Source organism: Mobula birostris, chromosome 1, assembly GCF_030028105.1.
Source record: "Mobula birostris isolate sMobBir1 chromosome 1, sMobBir1.hap1, whole genome shotgun sequence".
NCBI lineage: Eukaryota > Metazoa > Chordata > Chondrichthyes > Myliobatiformes > Myliobatidae > Mobula > Mobula birostris.
The window spans coordinates 175441864-175456418 of NC_092370.1; the positions used below are offsets into that span (position 1 = coordinate 175441864).

General features: G+C 40.5%; 1 protein-coding gene across 5 annotated transcripts in view; it reads left to right on the top strand.

Moving 5' to 3' along the window:
- The window catches only part of LOC140201773 (gephyrin), a 667155-nt gene that overhangs the window by 562047 nt on the left and 90553 nt on the right, over positions 1-14555 (top strand). The gene's annotated exons all lie outside the window — the stretch shown is intronic.

A 14555-nucleotide genomic window follows, 5' to 3' on the forward strand; every position in this document is an offset into this window, starting at 1 on the left:
CCCTCTCTCAACCTCAGAAGTCTGGGTCCAATGGTACAAACAAGCATCACAAACTGGGGTCTTCCTTGGTTACAGTGGATGACCATGATGCCTTCTGTGCCTGGTCATGCCCTTCGCTCTCCACGGAACATTGTAATACTGCTTTCCTGGGCATTGGATCTCACTATAGATCTCATCCAACACACACAAAATGCTGGTGGAATGCAACAGACCAGGCAGCTACTTCCACCAGCATTTTGTGTGTGTTGCTTGAATTTCCAGCATCTGCAGATTTCCTCATGTTTACATAGATCTCATCCACCCAGTCTGTTGGATTTGACTTCACATGCTAGGACAGGCATGTTCCTAGCTCACTGGGGTATGATGTTGCTGACTACTCTCATCTGTTTTAGCCTGCCTGTCGAAGCAGTGTAGCAGGGTGTGGCTGCTGTCACATGCGAACGGCTACTTGGAGAGATGAGAACTGATTGTCCAGTGGGAACAAAAGAAGCTGCTCCTGAATGGACATGACAAGCCCCTTCACCAGAGGTGCTACCCCTCTCTGGGCATCCCATACAGGGTAGTTAAAATTCATAAAATCAGCGACATGTCCATGAAGAGATTCTAACTATTCTTAGAAAGAAAGATACCTGCATCATCAGAATGGGGAGGTGGAAATGGTAAATTGCAACCAGAGAGAATTATTTTCTTTAATGTATTATCCTTACCACAACAGATATGATGAATGTTGTATGGGGTGCCACATTAGTGTAGTGGTTAGCATAACACTATTACAGCTTTGGGCATTGGGGCATTAGAGTTCGGACTTCAATCCTCTGTAAGATGTCTGTATGTCCTCCCCATGGAATGCATGGGTTTTCTCGAGGTGCTTTAGTTTCCTCCCATAGTCCGAAGAGGTACCAGTTAGTAGGTTAATTAGTCATTGTAAATTGACCCATGATTAGGTTAGAGTTAAATTGGGGGTTGCTGAGGACTGCGGGGTGGTGCAGCTCAAAGGGGCAGAAGGGACTGTTCTTAATTTTTTAAGTAATTGTAGAAGGATTGAATTGGATCAGATCAGATCAGCACAAAAATTATTCTAATCTGGAAATCCAGCACTTACATAGATAACTGAGGATGCCAAATCATCAGGTATATTCAAAACAGAAGTTGATAGGTTCTTGATTAATAAGGACATCAAAGGTTATGGGAGAAGGCAGAAGAATGGAGTTGAGAAGGAAAATAAATCAATCATAATCAAATGGCAGAGCAGGCATGATAGGCCGAGGTACCTAATTCTGCGCCTTAGAGTCCTAACACCACCAGCAGTCATTCCCACGACTCTAACTGTGCAATAAGAACTAGATTTCATTGTCTTTGTCACCAGAAGGAGGTGTGGAATTTGTAAGTATAGATTATATGTTGTACAGGTTATTGAAATGCATCTATTACTAAAGGCCAAAAGTCAGTAATTTTTGTAGCATTGAACAGATTTTAAAAAATCATTTTTGTATATTTGTTCTGATTTTGATTCAAGTCTTTAGAACAAAACAAAACCAAAGTTTTTAGCTGTGTCAAGGATACTCCCTTCTGTTCAGACAAGACAAGACAAGATTGTTTAGTGTCATTTCCAATACACAAGTGTAAAGTAGAATTAAATAATTGTTACTCTGGATCTGTTGCAGCACAATTAGACACAATAAGATAAAGAACACAATCATAAAAAAACACAAGTTTAAATACATGAGATAGCTTATATACATAGATTAATTGTATGTCCATAAACTAATGCTCGTCACAGGAGTGTCTGTACATGAGTTGACTGACAGGAAATGATAAAGTAGTGGTTGTGGGGGTATAGAGAGGTGGATTGGTGGGTGGAGCAGTTGATCAGCCTTACTGCTTGGGGAAAGTAACTGTTTTTGAATCTGGTGGTCCTGGTGTAGATGCTGCGTAGCCTCCTCCCTGGTGGGAGTGGGATTATAGGATTTGTCTGGTTTAGCACTGTCAATGCACTACAGTAAAACTGTAAAATACTGCTTTGTTCTGTATATCCTAAGTGGAAGAAGATGACTGTATTAAATTTTCTGAATCCACACTGCTATCCAGGACTTCATTTTCCTCCAAAATAAGAGAAAGAGTTTATTTGTAGTCTTTATGAAATCACTTGAAAAAGGATTAGAATCATTCGTTTCTTGATCATTTGTTTCTTCATGGATTACAAGAAAGTGTAGTTAGGTTCAGTAAGTGAATGGTGGAGCAGGTTTATGGAGGTAAGTTGTCTAGTTGTGTTCCTGCAAATATTTATTAGAAAGATTTTTATTTATTATGAGTCACAGAGTCATAGTACACTACATCATGGAATCTGATCCTTTGACTTATTTAGTCCGTGCCAAATTATTAATCTGCCTAGTCCTATCGACCTCCACATGGACCTTAGCCTTCCTTACTCCTCCCATCTGTAGGCCTATCGAAATTTCTCTTAAATGTTGAAATTGCAACCGCATCTACCACTTCTGCTTTTAACTTGTTCCACACTCTTACCACTCTCTGAATGAAAAAGCTCCTCCTCATAGAAACATAGACAACCTACAGCACAGTACAGGCCCTTCAGCCCGCAATGCTGTGCCGAACATGTATTTACTTTAGAAATTACCTGGGGTTACCCATAGCCCTCTATTTTTCGAAGTTCCATGCACCTATCCAGTAGTCGCTTAAAAGACCCTATCATATCCACCTCCAGCACCGTCACGGGCAGCCTATTCCATGTACTCACCACTCACGGCGTAAAACACTTACCCTGACATCTCCTCTGGACCAACTTCCAAGCACCTTAAAACTGTGACCTCTCATGTTAGCCATTTTAGCCCTGGGAAAAAGCCTTTGACTATCCACATGATCAGTGCCTCTCATCATCTTATATACCTCTATCAGGTCACCTCTCATCTTCCGTCACTCCAAGGAGAAAAGGCCAAGTTCACTCAACCTATTCTCATAAGGCATACTCCCCAATCCAGGCAACATCCTTGTAAGTTTCCTGTGCACCCTTTCTATAGTTTCCACATCCTTCCTGCAGTGAGGTGACCAGAACTGAGCCCAGTACTCCAAGTGGGGTCTGACCAGGGTCCTATATAACTGTAACATTACCTCTCGGCTCTTAAACTCAGTCCCATGGTTGATGAAGGCCAATGCACTGTATGCCTTCTTAACCACAGAGTCAACCTACGCAGCAGCTTTGAGCGTCCTATGGTCTCGGACTCCAAGATCCCTCTGATCCTCCACACTGCCGAGAGTCTTACCATTAACACTATATCCTGCCATCATATTTGACCTACCAAGATGAATCACCTCGCATTTATAAGACCATAAGACAAAGGAGCAGGAGTAGGCCATTTGGCCCATCGAGTCTGCTCCACCATTTTATCATGAGCTGATCCATTCTCCTATTTAGTCCCACTCCCCCGCCTTCTCACCATAACCTTTGATGCCCTGGCTACTCAGATACCTATCAATCTCTGCCTTAAATACACCCAATGACTTGACCTCCACTGCTGCCCATGGCAACAAATTCCATAGATTCACCACCCGCTGACTAAAAAACTTTCTTCGCATTTCTGTTCTGAATGGGCGCCCTTCAATCCTTAAGTCATGCCCTCTCGTACTAGACTCCCCCATCATGGGAAACAACTTTGCCACATCCACTCTGTCCATGCCTTTTAACATTCGAAATGTTTCTTTGAGGTCTCCTCTCATTCTTCTAAACTCCAAAGAATACAGTCCAAGAGCGGACAAACGTTCCTCATATGTTAACCCTCTCATTCCTGGAATCATTCTAGTGAATTTTCTCTGTACCCTCTCCAACGTCAGCACATCCTTTCTTAAATAAGGAGACCAAAACTGCCCACAGTACTCCAAGTGAGGTCTCACCAGCGCCTTATACAGGCTCAACATCACATCCCTGCTCCTATACTCTATTCCTCTAGAAATGAATGCCAACATTGCATTCGCCTTCTTCACTATTGACTCAACCTGGAGGTTAACTTTAAGGGTATCCTGTACAAGGACTCCCAAGTCCCGTTGCATCTCAGAACTTTGAACTTACCTGGGTTGAACTCCATCTGCCACTTCTCAGCTCGGTCTTGCATCCTATTGATGTCCCGCTGTAACCTGTGACAGCCCTCCACACTATCCATAACACCCCCAACCTTTGTATCATCAGCAAATTTGCTAACCCATCCGTCCACTTCTTCATCCAGATCAATTATAAAAATCACAAAGAGAAAGGGTCCCAGAACAGATCCCTGAGGCACACCAATGATCACCAATCTCCATGCAGAATATGACCCATCTACAACCACTCTTTGCCTTCTGTGGGCAAGCCAATTCTGGATCCATAAAGTAAGGTCCCCATGGATCCCATGCCTCCTTACTTTCTCAATAAGCCTTGCATGGGGTAACTTATCAAATGCCTTGCTGAAATCCATATACACTACATCTACTGCTCTACCTTCATCAACGTGTTTAGTCACACCCTCAAAAAATTCAATCAAGCTCGTAAGGCATGACCTGCCTTTGACAAAGCCATACTGACTATTCCTAATCATATTATGCCTCTGCAAATGTTCATAAATCCTGCCTCTCAAGATCTTTTCCATCATCTTACCAACCACTTGTCACGAACCCCATGACGGGAATAAAGAACCAGCAGAGTTGGAAAACACTTTGGAGTCCAATATTGCTATAAACTAATAATATTTATTAGTAACTACACAATACAGTAATATAAATGTAGATAAATCAAGCAGGTTAGCAATGATTACATATATAAGTAAGTAAATCAGTAATTGTGGAAATATATGTATGAAAAACCAAGCTTCTTTAAGTCTAGGGGTAGAAAGATACAGTCTTACAATGATGAGTAAAGTTCATTTCGGTTCAGTTCATGGTATTTAGTTGAGTAGTGATGGAGAGAGAGATTTGAGTCTTCCGGTGAGCTGATGCCATTGATCTTCTCGTTGTCCTTCAAAATCCTTTAGAAGTCACCAACTGTGACTTTAACAAAGGGGACCGGTTTTCTGTGGTGGAGCTATCCCCCAGGCGAGGGTGGACACATGGACAACTCCCCACCAGTCAACCCTTTTCCTCTTTCCACTGCAAGAGCGATGGATCGATCCGCCTGATCGATCCAACAAAACCCACTTTTTCTGCGGGCACAACAATGCTCATTCAGTGTCCAGAACATGTGTCTGAGGTCTGTATCATCTGTCCTTCTATTTATTTCACCGTACTGGGTACCACCTGTCATTCAAATAATCCCTCCTTCCTCTCTCTGTGAAAGAAATGCAAGCAGGCAAAAATCCTTGAAGAAAGTATCAACAACCTGCCAAAAATCATAACATCAATTGTCCATTTAATCACACCCTCGGTCACCATAGCAACTTACTAGCTGCCCAGTACTATCTCCACTTCCAACTCAGTAGAAATCCAAAGTTACTTCCAGTGCCTTAAAGTGACAGTCCAACAGTTAATCTTCATCTCTCTCTCTCTTTTACAAACGAGCTATCGCTGGTAAATAACTCTCTCTCTCTCTCTTTTCAAAGGCACAGTTAATAGGGGTCAACGAGCACAGGGTCCCGTCACAGACTGAAATAAGACTCACTGGTCTATAATTTCCTGGGCTAGCTCTACTCCCTTTCTTGAACAGGGGAACAACATTTGCAACCCTTCAATCCTCCGGAACTTCTCCTGTCCTCATTGATCATGCAAAGATCATCGCCAGAGGCTCAGCAATCTCCTCCCTTGCCTCCCACAGTAGCCTGAGATAAATCACATCTGGTCCCAGAGACTTGTCCAACTTGATGCTTTCCAAAAGCTCCAGCACGTCCTCTTTCTTAATAAGACCATAAGACAAAGGAGCAGAAGTCAGCCATTCGGCTCAACGAGTCTGCTCCGCCATTTTATCATGAGCTGATCCATTCTTCCATTTAGTCCCACTCCCCCGCCTTCTCACCATAACCTTTGATGCCCTGGCTACTCAGATACCTATCAATCTCTGCCTTAAATACACCCAATGATTTGGCCTCCACTGCTGCCCGTGGCAACAAATTCCATAGATTCACCACCCTCTGACTAAAAAAATTTCTTCACATTTCTGTTCTGAATGGGCACCCTTCAATCCTTAAGTCATGCCCTCTCGTACTAGACTCCCCCATCATGGGAAACAACTTTGCCACATCCACTCTGTCCATACCTTTCAACATTAATATCTTTACGCTCAAGCTTTTCAGTCCGCTATAAGTCATCCCTACAGTCGCCAGGATCCTTTTCCGTAGTGAATACTGAAGCAAAGTATTCATTAAGTGCCTCTGCTATCTCCTCTGGTTCCATACACACTTTTCCACTGTCACACTTGATGGGTCCTATTCTCTCACGTCTTATCCCCTTGCTCTTCACATACTTGTAGACTTTTTTTATCTTTTTCTTTTTTTTTGAGAGGCTGTACTCCTGCTCGGACTGTGGGAAGGGATTTATTCGGTCATCTGAACTGAATGCACATGAGTGCTTTCACACTGGGGAGAAACCATTCATTTGCTCAGACTGTGGGAAAAGAGTCGCTCTTTTATTTCATCTACTGAGACACCAGTTAGTTCACACTGGGGAGAAACCATTCATCTGCTCAGACTGTGGAAAGGAGTTCACTCGATCATCTGGCTTGAAAGTACATCAGTGAGTTCGCACTGGGGAGAGGCCATTCACCTGCTCTGTATGTGGGAAGGGATTTACACACTCATCCACCCTACAGGGACACTGGCTGGTTCACATGGGAGAGAAGCTGTTTACCTGCGCTGAATAGAAACATAGAATCATATTCCCATTAAATATTTCTCCATTCATCCTTAATCCATATCCCCTAGTTCTAGTCTCACCAAATCTCAATGGAAAAAAGCCCATACATAAGGTTGTATTTGAATGAATTTAAATTTGTTTTATTTATTTACTGAATTAGAATGTCACTGAAAAGGCCTGTATTTATTGCTTATCCTGAAATGCCCTGTTGTGGTAAACCTCCTTTTTAAACTGCATGTTGTAGTACTAGTCCATTCCAAGTCAGATAAGTATCGGATGTATTGTCATGAATCATATATATGTGGAACAGTAATTCACTTCTACTTCTTAGTGTACTACATTTGGTGTTCACAATGTGGTCTCTCATACACTGGACAAAACATAGATTGCCTGCTACTTTAAGTCACCACCTCACTCCTATTTTGGCCTTTTGGTTTGTGGCTGCCTGCACTGTTACAAGCTTGAGAAGCATCACCTCATCTTCCATATTACAGCCTTCAGGACTCATTGCTAAATCCTCCAGTTTTTTGTACAAAGTATTTTAGCCTTTCTTTCCGAATGTCTCAGAATATCATCATTCTAGTTCAGTTTTTCTCTTATATCTTGGCCTGCTGGGCATACCCCACACCTCACCATTTACAACGCATGACACAGACAAAGAAGCATAATGTGATGATAACTGCCCTCATAAACCCATTTGCACTTGCCCTTTCAAATATGTTCCTTTTGTTCTGTTCTCCATCTTCATTCCTATTGAAATCTAATATGATTTTCTCTGTCTTCCATTTCTGGAATTAACTGTTAATCTTTCCTGCTGATCTGCTGTCTGTTTCCAGCACCTTTGATTTTTGTTTCCAGTTTCCAGCATCTGCAGTTTTTATATTTGTTTTTCTGTCTGATGTAGGTGCAGCTGTGAAAGAACAGAAAATTTCCAATAGGGCATTATGAACCAGATAGGTTTCCACAAAAATCCTTAAGTTTCACATTCGTTGTTAGATATTTGCATTTTATTATATATTTATTTAATTACTTGCTTAAATTTGAATTTTAATTCTCCTGAGGCTGTAGAGAGATTTGAATTTGTGTCTTAAGATCCTTAGTCCAGGTCTGTGGTTCATTGCTCCATTAATACAATTAGTATGGATGATTTTATGTAATTTAATTCAAGATGTATGTCAATAATAAGTCATTTTTTTTATAATTAAAGCATTAATCCTCTGACTATTGAATATTTTTCATTCTGCAATTTCCATTTCCTGTAGGAATGCAAACTAATCTGGTGATTTTCAAAGCCTTCTTTATTCATAGAACATGGCATTTTTCAACTGAACACTTAAAATTAAATTTTCTTGGAATTGGTAATGTAGCACATGGTAAAAATCTGCCCTCTGAGGATGTACTGTAGATATACCAAGAAGCAGCTCCAGGTACCTAAGACAAGCAGCAACATCTAAGGCACTAATTTGTACTGTAAGCCTTCCTGCTAAATCTGTACAAGTCCATCTCCTCGAGTTTGTTTCCATGACAAAAGATGACACAAAAAAATCAGAGTATCTGAGAATAATTTTTATTTAGAGCACAGGTAACAGGCCCTTCTGGCCTAACGAGCCCAATTATACCCGTATGACCGATTAACCTACTAACCTGTACGCCTTTGGAGTGTGGGAGGAAACTGGAATACCCGAAGGAAATCCATGCAATCACGAACTCCTTACAGACGGCAGCAGGAATTGAATATGGGCTGCTCTTGCTGTAAAGTGTTAGGCTAACCGCTATGCTACCTTGCCACCCCAACAGGGAACAGCAAACAATTTCCATATGCCATTGATCTTGAGACCTATATCAGGATAAGAAATTGAAAGTATGGCATTTACATATATGTATAACACAACTTCCGTCACTTGATGTTAAGGATATGGCCAAAGGTGCTCGCTCTGCAAGCATACTTGTCCTACCCATTCATTAACCCTTCTGGATATTACTATAAAAAGTGACAACAAGTAACCCAAACAACTCGCAATGTGGGAAACTCTTCATCTACATGCTGAACGTAAAAATAGATGTAAATTACTTATTCCCTGAAACGTAACTTAAAACATAAATTTTACATCATTTTTACAAGAAAGTAGTTACAATAAAAGAGGAACAGTAGGGAATTTTAGTGTAACGGTAGGGAATAGGGTTTTGCCGTTGGTTTAGGGATTAGATACTGTTCCCAGGCTTCTGAACCTCCTGCCTGATGACAGCTGCTAAAAGGTGGCATGGCTCGGATGGTGAGGATCTTTGATGAAGGACGTTGCTATCTTGAGGCAGCACCTCCTGTAGATATTACCAAGGGTGGGAAGGGATGTGCCATGATATATTGGGCAGAGCTCACTTCTTTTTGCAGCTTCTTATGTTCCTCATATACAAAGTGCTGTACATGATGCAGCTACTCAGGATACTTTCAACAATACATCTGTCAAAGTTTGCTTAGAGTGTTCAATGACAAGCCAAACCTCCTTAACTTCCTAAGAAAGTAAAGACACTTGTGTGCATTCCTTATGATTGCATTTATGAGCTGAGCACAGGACAGATCGTCCAATATTCATTCATTGTTCAGGAATATTGCGCTCATGCCCAGGGATTTAAATCTGCTGACTCTCTCCACTGCTGATCCCCCAATGTAAACTAGTACGTTCATCCTCCTTCCCCTTTCTGAAGTCAACAATCAGTTCTGTAGTTTTGCTGATGATGAGCCAGATGTCCTTTCTTACTCCAGTAAGCTGTTTGTCCAACAGCAGTGGTGGTATTGGCCAATTTGAAGATGGCATTTGAGATGTGCCTAGCTCCGCAGTTACGTGTGTATAGAGAGTAGAGCATGTGGCTAAGCAGGCAGCCTTGAGATGTATCTGTATTAATAGTCAGCAAGAAGGAGATGTTGATATCCGTCATCAATGATTGAACTCCGCAAATGAGGAAGTCAAGTATCCAGTTACAAAAGGATGTACAGGGCCCCAGGTTTTGAACTTAATGATGGGTTTGGATGGGATGATTGTGTCTAAGGATGAAAGAGAATATGGACTAACTTGAACATTGTTCCAATGAGCTATTTATATTCCAGTTCTCTAGATAAAAAGGCATTCCAGCAGCAACTTTGACTGTTTTCTGTATATATCCATGACATTTTGATTATGTACAAGAACCTCACCCAACATCTAAAATATGTTTTAGATTTCCATTGTTGGGTCATTATCACTCAGACCATATACAGATTAGTTTCAAAGTAGATAGCTTCTACTTTGTCTGCTTTCAAATCCATTTGCCCGCTTTGCCCATTTGTTTTATTTTTATTATCACTTTGTAATTCAGTATTTATGTTTGTATTGCTATAATACTACCAATCTTAGTTTCATTACACACTTTCCATTGTAAACCAACATCTTAAGTCATTTACAAATGCTGCTAGTTCTAACCCGATAATGGAACACGATCACTGATCACATCCTCCCAGTTTGAGCACATGCTTATTACCCTTACTTAGTGACTCCTGCTTAGCCAGATCTATAAATTAACTTCATTTCAAGAATATTAACTTTAATTAGCATTCTCCAATGAGGTATTTTATCAAATGGCTTCTCAAACTTATATAAATAATAGCCATCGGCATTCTCTCATCTAGAACTTTTTCATCCAAGCATTGATGACAAGGCATCTGTGCTTTGTTGAATTCTTGCAGTTTATGGAAGATGAGATATAAAATGAAGAAAAAATGCATCCTTAATGATATTAATACTTCAGTCTTCAAGCTCTGCAAAGCACGAACCCACCCATCTCTACAGGGGCTATTAGTTTAGAGTTTTTTTAGTGTTACATTTTTGGTTTTATTTACAGGTGTATTTAGCTTCAGATCAAAGTAAATTGCCAATGGCTATTTCTTGGGAGTTTGCTCTATAAAACAATCCAAACATGAAATTTTCCCAGAATCTACTGAAAAAACATATTCTTCTTTGGTCTATTCAGAACTTGCAGGTAATTTGAATTATAAAGTATGTTTTTCACCTCTCATTTTTAACAATAGTTTATTGGGTTTTCAATGAGAAACTTTACAATTTAAATAATTTTATTTTATGGTAAATGATATGCAGTGGTTTGTTCATTTAGAGTTGTTTTATAGCTTGCACCACTTTTATACTTTAAACCCAGCATCAAACATTTTCTAACTTAAGTCTTTCATACTTAATGTTTTATATCTAGGGTGGAGTTTCCACTCTCCCCAATACTGGAATAAAGCATTTATCTTTTACTAATGTATCTGTTTTGAAAATAATATTTCATCTGTTCCCACCAAAAGTATTTGTCATAACTACTATCTATCTCACTTCTCTGCTGTATCCTGATACAAGTAAGAAATCCGTTGGAACTTAAGGAATTCTTTATCAAAAAAATTGTTCTTGACTGCGGTGTAGTGAAAAGGCATTCACTGGGAGCCTCAAAGTAGTAGAATTGCTTCCTATATTAAATACACTATGTAGATTAATATACTGTGAATATCTTATTTTCCTGAAAGAATACTAATTAATTACTGAAACACGAGGAATTCTGCAGATGCTGGAAATTCAAGCAACACACGTCAAAGTTGCTGGTGAACGCAGCAGGCCAGGCAGCATCTCTAGGAAGAGGTACAGTCGACGTTTCGGGCCGAGACCCTTCATCAGGACTAACTGAAGGAAGAGCTAGTAAGAGATTTGAAAGTGGGAGGGGGAGGGGGAGGTCCAAAATGATAGGAGAAGCCAGGAGGGGGAGGGATGGAGCCAAGAGCTGGACAGGTGAATGGGAATGGGATGTGGAATTAAAATGTGTGAGCACATGTAAGCGGAACAAGTGCTACACATGCCCTTACACTTCCTCCCTTACCACCATTCAGGGCCCCAGACAGTCCTTCCAGGTGAGGCGACACTTCACCTGTGAGTCGGCTGCGGTGATATACTGCGTCCAGTGCTCCCGAAGTGGCCTTCTATGTATTGGCGAGACCCGACGCAGACTGGGAGATCGTTTTACTGAACACCTATGCTCTGTCCACCAGAGAAAGCAGGATCTCCCAGTGGCCACACATTTTAATTCCACATCCCATTCCCATTCTGATATGTCTATCCACGGCCTCCTCTGCTGTAAAGATGGGGCCACACTCAGGTTGGAGGAACAGCACCTCATAGTCCGTCTGGGTAGCCTCCAGCCTGATGACATGAACATTGACTTCTCTAACTTCTGCTGATGTCCCACCTCCCCCTCGTGCCCCATCCGTTATGTATTTCTATACACAGATTCTTTCTCTCTCTCTCCTTTTTCTCCCTCTGACTGTACCCCTTGCCCATCCTCTGGGTTCCCCCCCCCCCCCTTTTCCTTCTACCTGGGCCTCCTGTCCCATGATCCTCTCATATCCCTTTTGCCAATCACCTGTCCAGCTCTTGGCTCCATCCCTGCCCCTCCTGTCTTCTCCTATCATTTCGGATCTCCCCCTCCCCCTCCCACTTTCAAATCTCTGACTAGTTCTTCCTTCAGTTAGTCCTGACGAAGGGTCTCGGCCCGAAACATCGACTGTACCTCTTCCTAGAGATGCTGCCCGGCCTGTTGCGTTCACCAGCAACTTTGATGTGTGCTAATTAATCACTCTTCATTATCACTTGCACTCCTGAAAATCCTTAGTGAGGGGGAAACAAAACAAACAAAATAATATAACTAATTGCCTCAAAAGATATCAAAATGCTTTGCACCAGATTTTGCTTGGCTCAGGACTTGCCAGCATGTCTCTGCTTAAATGCCATTAGTTTGGAATTCCTTCCCAAAGGTGAACTTGCTGGTCAGTCTTCCCTAGGGACTCATAGGTGGGGCACAAATTTAATATAGTTTCCCAGCAAGTAATATTGAGTGGAAGAAGACGTGATTTCATTCAGCTGAATAGAGAAGAGCAGCTGCAAAAGAGTATGTAAATATCCATTATGAATTAAGAAAATGGAATTCTGCACATACATTTATAACAAGCTCAGCATATTGAAGCTTCCTGAGCATATTTCATGAGGCATATTTATATAATAAAAAGTACTTGTAGGAAAATAAAGCTCCCAGCTATTGGGAGATGTTCTTCAAACCACAGTATGATTCCTATCTTACCTGCCTAATTTTCAATGATTCCTTGCATACTTACCCTTGAGAGCCCAGACTGGGTAGATTTGCAACAATAAAAAGGAACCAAAGTTCTGATTCCTGACCTGCTAACCAGTAACCCTGTTACTTGAACAGTGAGGCAAAGGTGGTTAGATTATACACACTTGAGTTTGACTTTAATGCAAATAATTGAGTTACTGTATTTGTGAGACATTATATATTTTAACCTCGCCATAGGACTGTGGGGTGGTAAGTGTTATATGAAGAAAAAAAACAAGTGAGAGTCCTCTCTGTTATACCTCCAAGTTCCATTAGTGATCATCTAAAATGTTATTATTTAAATTGCCCTGATGCAGCAGACAGTTAAAGGACAGCATTTTAATTGAAATTCCATAGAAGTTTCATTGCAATTAATATCAAGATGGGATATTCATTCACAAGGGAAACTTGATGATTAACTTCAAATGCACTTCTTTGAAAGCAGTAAAAGGAACCTTTCATTATTTTACTTGTTTGCTGCTTAATTTAAATAATTTTATTGCTATTATTATCTCCAAAAGAATTTAAAAGCTGTTTATGCATTCATCATATTACCAATCTGTGTCCTTTGTCTCTGAGTGCTAATAGGCCCTCTAAGACAGATGATATTCATTCTTTAGTAATTAATAGGTTTGAGTAAGGTGACCTATGAGTATATGTACTTCCAATACAAAGAGAGAAAAAAGTATTTTTTTTATTCAGAGCTCTCATTGCATCTTGAGACTTCTGGGGCCTTGGTCTAATTTGTCTTTTAAAGTGACTTCAAAATTTTGTAGTGGGAGATCCTTAGATTTGATCACAATGAAATTCTGATGAGATATATGACAAAAAATCTTTGGTGTTTGATTATTTATTAATTTGTATTCTGCAGCAGATACCAGAGGTACTAATTTTGTTTTTATCTTAGTTCATATGTAACAATTTACTTCATCTGTAACAAAGTGGATCATCTCCCATTTTTCAACATTGTATCCAGCATCCTCTTGCTCTCTCAGTTAGCCAATTTTTATCCTTTTGAAGAGTCTTTGTGTCCTCCCCAGAACTTGCTTACCCCATGTCTTTGTCTCCTAAACAAGCATGGCTATAGTAGACTCAGTTCCTTCATCCAAGACATTAATGTAAATTGTAGCTAGTTAAGGTATCAGCATGGATCCCCACTATTGCTGACTTCCAGTGCAAAAATGGCCCTGTTTCCTTTTAGTAAGTCAGTCCTTATCCATGCCAATATATTACCTCTCCACCCTGAGTGCCATTATTTTGCACAGTTGCCTTTCATGTGGCATCTAATTAAATGTCTTCTCAAAATCCAAATACATATCATGTACCAGTCTACAATATTTGTTATATCTCAAATTTGAAGAGCAGCAAATTTGTTGAACATGAATTTGCTTTCACGAAAACATGATGGCCCTTATGATTTCCTAACATCCTGCTGCTTAATAGCGGCATCCAGCATTTTTCCAATGACAGTTGATAGGTAATCCAGCCAGCAGTTTCCTGTTTTCTGACTCTCTCTTTTCTGTAATAGTGAAAATGTATCTGTCAGT